This window comes from Chelon labrosus (genome assembly GCF_963514085.1).
Source record: "Chelon labrosus genome assembly, chromosome: 9".
In the NCBI taxonomy this organism is placed as follows: Eukaryota; Metazoa; Chordata; class Actinopteri; order Mugiliformes; family Mugilidae; genus Chelon; species Chelon labrosus.
In genome coordinates, this window is record NC_140359.1 from 29512783 (window position 1) to 29520332 (window position 7550).

Here is a 7550-nt window from a genome sequence, read left to right on the forward strand (position 1 = left end):
TGTTTAGATATTATTTATAACTACAACATTCTATTCATTCAAAACTTATAGCCTCATATTCAAAGTCATTTTCTCCTACCTTCCTGGGGTTCACTTCCTGTTTGACACTGACCACCATCCTGACCACCATCATTATATCACATGATTTACGTCTTGTGACTTTGGTATCCTTTGTCAGCAGCAATGTCTCTTTTCTTATGCTGTGTCAAATTGCAGTATAAATGATTTCACTCTCCATAGTATCTAAACTCATTTCAGCACCGTGTTAATCAGCAGTAAACCATCTCTGACTAAACATCTATCACTGTCTTCAGCTCAGTTCATAAACTGTCAATCTGATCTAACGGTTTAGTGACAGGAGGCTAACTGTGGATATTTAATCATTAAATACCAAAGACACCATGACCCTGACACAAACCCAGTCCTCAGACTCAGACTAATTATTTCTAGTTATTCTATTTGGCTGCAGTTCACTTACCAGCTCAGATTCCTGCTGCGACAAAATCAAAGTGAAAGTGAACACTTAAAAAGAGGAAATATGCTCACTGGAAAAAAATATAAAAGGTTCCCGCCCATCAAAAATGTTCCTGTTCAGTATCTGTGATGTATAAACTTATAAAATAACAAACTAAACTACAGTAACTCTTTATACAAGGAGCTGTTGTAGGTTTAATGTTCTGACTTTAACTGCTGTCTGTTTACAGTGTTGACAAACTGAATTCAGTCTGAAAACTGACTTCAACAAGAAAAGAAGATATGCTCTTGAATGTCACTGCAGTAAAGTGAGGAGTATTACTGGTTCATTCATCTATAACACATTTAACATGAGCCACCTTTAAGCTTTTCATTGAGTTCACATGTTTCCAGCAAGACCAGCATTCAAAGACAAGAAGAAGGAAAACAGTTGATGTTGGAGCTCCATCTGCTGGACAGAAGTAAGAAACCTCACCAAGACAGAGACACATGATTGATCTGATCTGTGTCAAGTTATTCAAGTCCTTCATTCCTGAGGTGAAGCATCAGAAGAGAGAGAGATAAAGAGACCGTATCAGCACCAACAGCAGCATCCTCATATCAGTGAAGTCCAGAAGAAAAAGGCTTTCACATGGAACTCACTTCCTGTCAGAGAAACTAACCTGTGAGCTCTGTTCTTTGATCAGTTTCTCTGTTCAACAAGCACACTGAACTACAGGGAGTCACTTTATTCATCTTTGATCAGATCAGTACATGCATTACAATCATCTGGAATAAACAATTCAAGAAAACAAAGAAAACAAAAACTCAAAGAGAACATTAGATGAAGATGTCCTGCAGGCTGAACAGCAGCTGGCTGCACCGACTCTTTGAACATTACTCAACACGTCTGAGATAAAACAGGAAAGAAAACAACTCAAATGTTTCTACTATAAAATGTTGATTTGAACAAACCTGAGGAGAGAAAATCCAGGATGACAATCAGCTCCATTTAGAGAGTTTCAAAGAGTAAAAACTACAAAGTATTATTGATCAGCAGGTAGACACAGCTTCAATGAACAGGAGTCCTTTAAAAAGTCCCACTCAAGGACACAGAATGTCTCAGTTCACTGGTCCAGCTGGAACTGAATACAATACTCCAGTAGACCTCTGTCTCCATGTCAAGGGTTCATTATTATTATTATTACTGTTACCCAATCAGCAGAGTTTTCTGAAACCATGATATCAAAGACAGTAAGATGAAGAAGATGACAGGTAAATCTCTGTTCTTTAAAGGTCCTGCTGTCTGAAGGATTCTGGACAAAACAAGAACATGACTTTATAAAATGCTGCAGCTTGATGCGTCAAGTTCATGTCTCAGAATCTCTTGGATCAAATCATTCAACTCTTTCTCCTGTGACTGCTGTAGTTTTTTCTTTTCATTCTCATTCCTCTCTTTGTTCATTTGTTGTTCATGATTTTTCAGTAAATTATCGATTTTCTTCAAGTTTTCTCTTTTGTTGAACACACGTCTCATTAATTCATACATTTGTTTCTCAAACTCTTCCTTCTGAGCTGCTAATTCTTTGATGTGTTTCTCTTTTTCCATTTTTCTTTTCATTTCTTCCTTATATTTCCTTTCTAGTTCTTCTCGCTCTCTCTTCATCTCTTCTTCCTTCTCCTTCAGGATTCTCTCCATTTCTTTCCTTATTGCTGCTTCAGCCTCTTGCAGCATCTCATTGGTGAAGCAGCTGCCTCCATTTTCCTTCACCATGGTGTCAATCTTTGTTATCAGCTCTCTGACTTGTTGCTGGTTGTTTTCATCATAGTTATTGAACACATGGTATCTTCCTCCACAGTCAGAGATCAGCTTCTTAAAGGAATCATCACATTCATCTCTAATGTATTCCTCAATGGTCTTCTCATGTTCCAGTTCATCTCCTTTAGTTAAAAGAATGATGGTGAACTTTTCTGAATTCTTTCCAAATCCTTCCTTGATGAGTTTCAGTGTCTCCTTGTCCTCTGGTGTTAATCTTCCAATCTGTAACACCAACAGGAAGACATGTGGTCCTGGAGCCAGAAGACTGATACATTTCACCATCTCCTCATTGACCTCTTCATGGGACAAAGTTGAGTCAAACAGACCAGGAGTGTCCACTACAACAACAGGACGACCGTCCACCTCACTCTGAGCTTTCTGACAACGTTTGGTGACTGATGTTTGACTTGATTCAGCTTTAAACTCTTTTCTTCCTAGAATGGTGTTTCCTGTAGAACTCTTTCCATTTCCAGTCTTCCCCATCAACACAATCCTGAGACGCTCTGGACTCTGCTTCTCTTCATCACCTGCAGCTGGAACAGAGTTAAAAAGCAGTTTGTTAATTGATTCTTCTTTTCAGTTTGTATTCTTCTATTTTATGTCAGTGGGTCATGAACAAAATGATTCAAAGGAGTGTTTTCCTCCATTTATTAGCTCCTGTAGAAGACAATAAGAGACACAACATCCACACATCTGGAGTTAGCTTAAAGGTTCACAGTAGCTACAGTTTACTGTCGACTCAAGACTGTAATGTAGGACATGAGTATGGACAAAGAGAGACATGAGACATTAAAGGACTTACAGGAGACTTTGTTCTTTTTCAGCTTCTCAAGTTGTAAGACTTTATCCATCTGAGCCTGAGCAAATGTTCCTGTTGTGTAGCAGCTTGGTCCATCATTGGACAGTCTCACTTTTACTACAGTCTCCAACAGTTCTGGGATCTGCTGTTTGTTCTTGATGTTGAGAACAAAATATCTTCCTCCAAAACGTTGACGTATCTCCTGGATGTCTCTGTCTCTTTCTACAAAGTTAACAACGGATGGATGAGTTGGATCTGACTCCACAGTGAACAGAATGATGGTGAAGTCATTGACTCTAGAGCTGAATGTGTTCTGGATGATCTCTAACTCTCCCTTGTCTTCATCAGTGAGGGGACCCACAGGTAGGACCAGGATGAAGGCATGGACGCCCTCAGGATCACAGAGGGAGATACACCTGAATGATTCCTCCATCACTGCCTCCTGAGCTTTTCCAGACAAGGGAAACCCAACGTCCACACACCTCTCCCTGATTCTGAACACACTCTGATGAGTTGGAGACTGAATGAAGCTCTGTCTGACCTAAAATGGCCCTGGCTGCTGAAGTCTTCCCTGATCCTCTCCTCCCACACAGAACCAGGTTTAACTTTGGTTTGATTGGTTGAGACTTTGGTTTGATGGTCTCTTCAGTGAATGTGAGGAAGGTTCCTCTGGTTTCATCAACAATCTTCTCAATCTGCTCCATCAGCTGTTTGTGATCTTCTTTGAACATGTTGTAGTGTCTTCTGTCACATTCATTAAGCAGCTTGTTCACAGAGACACTTGTTTCATTCCACTGATGGCAGTAAGTGCTGACCACCATTGAATATTCAAAGACATCTGGTCCAAACAAACTCAGGATGAACTTCAGAGTTTCTCTTTCCTCCTCAGTGAAATCAGAAGGCTTCACTAACAGCAGCAGAACATTTGGTCCAGGAGGACAGAGACTCACACAGCTCTTCATCTCTTTTCTCAGTTTCTCTGCAGACAGACTGAACATGTCTGGAGTTTTAACTACTGTTAATGGTTCTCCTTTCCACTCTCCATGAGCACATTCACAATCTTGTTTTGGAGAGAAACTTTGAAAGTGAAAAACTTTTTTCTTCATGATGAAGTTTCCTAGTGTCGTCTTTTCTTCTTCACTTTTTCCAAACAGAACAATCCTGACTCCTCCTCGAGCTGTCAGACAACAGGAAAGCAGAACATTTAAATGTAGATATAAACTCATCAATATGTCTTAAGGAGGAATGATTGTGTTCAGGAGGCAACAGATGGTTCAATGTGGTGTTCAGATAATAATCTGGTCCATGAAGACACAATCACACACTTCACATGAACAGAGAAGAGGTGGACAGAGTCAACAACATCTCAACCATTCCTGAGAATCCATAAAACTACCTGTTGATATGTTCAGTGCTGCAGCTCTGAGTCACCAAACATAATCTGGATGTTTTGCCTACAATGATAATCAATGAGTCTTGTGTTTCCATTGTGTCTGTTACAAGTCAACATCAGGAAGAAAATCTTTCTTTGACTCTGATCAGGTTGTTTTTGTAGCTTGAACTTCACCAGATCTGAAGTGTGGATGCTAGCAGCAACAGTCAAGTACACTGAGCTGTACTGCAGTGGTTATATTACATCATGTCAACAGTAATACTTATACAGTACATGGACTCTTCTTGAGTGTATTTAACATTGTACTCCATTCTCCAAAATATTTTAGCTTTTATTCATTGCAGGGTCTTCTCTCTGAACAAAAGAATATTTTCATATACACCAATCAGCCATAAGATTAGGATCACTTGGTTAGAATCACTGGTCAGGTGAATAACACTGATTCTCTGGTTCTCATGTCTTCTGTCAGTCTATTAGACCACATTTGAACAGTTTGTCCTCAGAACTGATTGTAGAAGCAGGTAAAATGTTCAAGTGGAAGGATTTGACAAGGACTCAACTGTGATGGCTGGACGACTGGGTCGCAGTGGAGGATACTTGTGGTTCTGACCCAACAGACGAGCTGATAGAGCCCAGACCACTGAAGAAGTAGATGCTGGTTCTGATAAAACAGAGTCAGAACATAATGGCTCTCAGTTTGTTTAGTTTGGGGCTGTGTAGCTCCAGACCAGTCGGGGTGTCCATGCTGACCTCTGACCTCTGATGAAAGCTCGGAATTGGACCATGGAGACATGAAGGAAGGTGGTTCTGGTCTGATAGATTACATTTACACATGGCTCCAGGATGGAAGGACACCTCTTACAGTTGCCATGGGGATGTGCAGTAATGTTCAGGTGGTGGAATAAAAGCCTCCACATAAATCCCAGGACCCAGATTTCCCAGAAGAACATTATATTGTCATAAGATCATCAGTGTTTGTGGTTTTAATGTTGTGGCTGATTGGTGCATATTGTAATATAACATAGCAGCCATCTTAGAACACATAAATCTCTTTTAGTGTGTTCTCAGCTCAAAGCAGAGCTTCATTTGGTTCTTTCTACTGATCCTTGTCGTCCTGGCAGCAGCTGGACAACAAATGTCTAAAAACATTTTTAGATTCCATCACAGCCACTCACCTGCAGCTGCAGCAGGATCCATGTTGACAGCTACTGGTGTCTGTTGTCTCAGGTTTGCTCCATGTTCAGGTAAACCACAGCTCACATGTTCTCCATTGTTTTCTCTCACAATCTGAGTAAAGCGTGTCACCAGTTCCAGAAGTTCAACATCACTCTGCTTCACATATCTGAACCTGCACATTCTGCTCAGGTGCTTTAACGCTGCTTGTTCCATCCAGTTCTCTATGGAACCTGATTTGTTCTTGGCAGGTTTTGATATCAATATGAGGGAATGTTCAAATGATTGATCTCCAAAGTTTTCAAGGATTGTCTGAAGCCTCTGTCTGTGTTGCTCAGTGAAGTCTTCAGGCTGTAGAACCAGCAGGAACACATGAGGACCAGGATCAGAGAGTCTCACACATTCTTCTATGAACTCTGTCAGTTTGTCTTCAGAGACGTTCAGATGCAGCAGATCTGGAGTGTTGATGAGGACTATTGGTGTATACATGCACTGTCCACTAACTCTCACACAGCAGTCTGGTTCTTTCTCAGTGTTGAACACAGTCTCTCTCAGGATGAAGTTCCCAGCTGAACTCTTCTGAGTCCAGGTGTTCCCCAGAAGAACAACCCTCAGCTCAGACACTGAAAAGAAAAGACGGAAACAGTCCATCAGCTGGTTAATGATGGTGCTGATAATGAATTAAATACAGAGCTGCTTAAAGGTTTGGTGGGCTCAGGCTGTTTTAAATTTCTGAATAAAAATGACACAAAACATCCTGAAAGTAGATAAAGAGAACCCAAACAAAGGAAACAGAAATATCATACTTGTGTATTTATTTATTCAGTAAAATGAGCCAATATTACATATCAGAGAGGAGCTCCTCTAGGATTAAATCAGAGTCCATGTGTTCAGACGTGTTTCCATCAATGTAATGAGACTCAGGTGTGGTTCAGTTCCTGGTTTAGTTTCAATAAATCAGGGATTTGTCTCAGTCTGATCTTCACAACACGTTTGTGGACAAAGGAGCTTTCTGAGGAGCTCAGAGAAAGAGTTGTTGTTGCTGCTTGGAACAGGCAAGTCAAAGTCCTGACCTTAATCCAATAGAAATGTTGTGGAAGGACCTGAAGCAAGCAGTTGATGTGAGGAAACCCACCAACATCTCAGAACTGAAGTGGTTCTGTTCTGAGGAACAAGCTGCTGTAGACCACTGATCAGCTGTTACCAGAAACATTTAGTTACAAGGAGGTCACACTTTGGTTCTCTTTGTCTACTTTCAGGACTTGAGCCTGAAGCCCAGACAAAGCCCAGAGGAAAGAACTCCCTTTTAACAGGAAGAAACCTTGAACAGAACCCTGATCATATGGAGGAACCTTCTGCTTGGAGGTGGCCAGAGACAGAAACACTCACAGAAAGATGATGGAGAGGGAGGACATGTTAATGTCTTCTCATGAGAGGGTCAGAGATCATTTTAACGTTTCAGTTTTCACAGAATCTACTCTCCATAGTTCTCAGTCGTTCTTTAATCACAGCTGGAAGGGTTTATGATGTCGAGGGAAACACTCAAAGACTCAAAGACTCAGATTTAACAAACAGAAAGAGGACAAAAGGAAAATTACTCCTGTTCAACTTTTAGAGGAGACCTGTGTGGAAGCAGAGTCAGTTCAGTTGAACTTACTGGTGGGGGGAATCATTTCATAGCTGCTCGTACGCTCTGTGGAAATAAAAAATAACAAAGATGACCTGAAGCAGCTACAGCACAAACAGAGAAGATTAAAAACCTTCTGTTAGATACTGACACATGGTCTTTAAGCTGATTGATATTCATCAGTTCATCTAACCAACCAAACAACAGAAACTGGCATTAAAGACAGAAGAGAAATAAAAGAGCAGAGGAGCTGTCAGTCAGCTTTAAAATCAATGTTTCACTTCAA

General features: G+C 40.6%; 1 pseudogene across 1 annotated transcript; it reads right to left on the bottom strand.

Moving 5' to 3' along the window:
* Positions 1-1312: 1312 nt before the first annotated feature.
* On the bottom strand, positions 1313-6406 carry LOC311492948 (GTPase IMAP family member 8-like; annotated as a pseudogene). The gene is made up of 3 exons (XR_014699958.1): positions 5640-6406; positions 3075-4248; positions 1313-2805 (listed from the first exon to the last, which is right to left on the bottom strand). The product of XR_014699958.1 is annotated as a GTPase IMAP family member 8-like (transcript).
* Positions 6407-7550: the final 1144 nt, after the last annotated feature.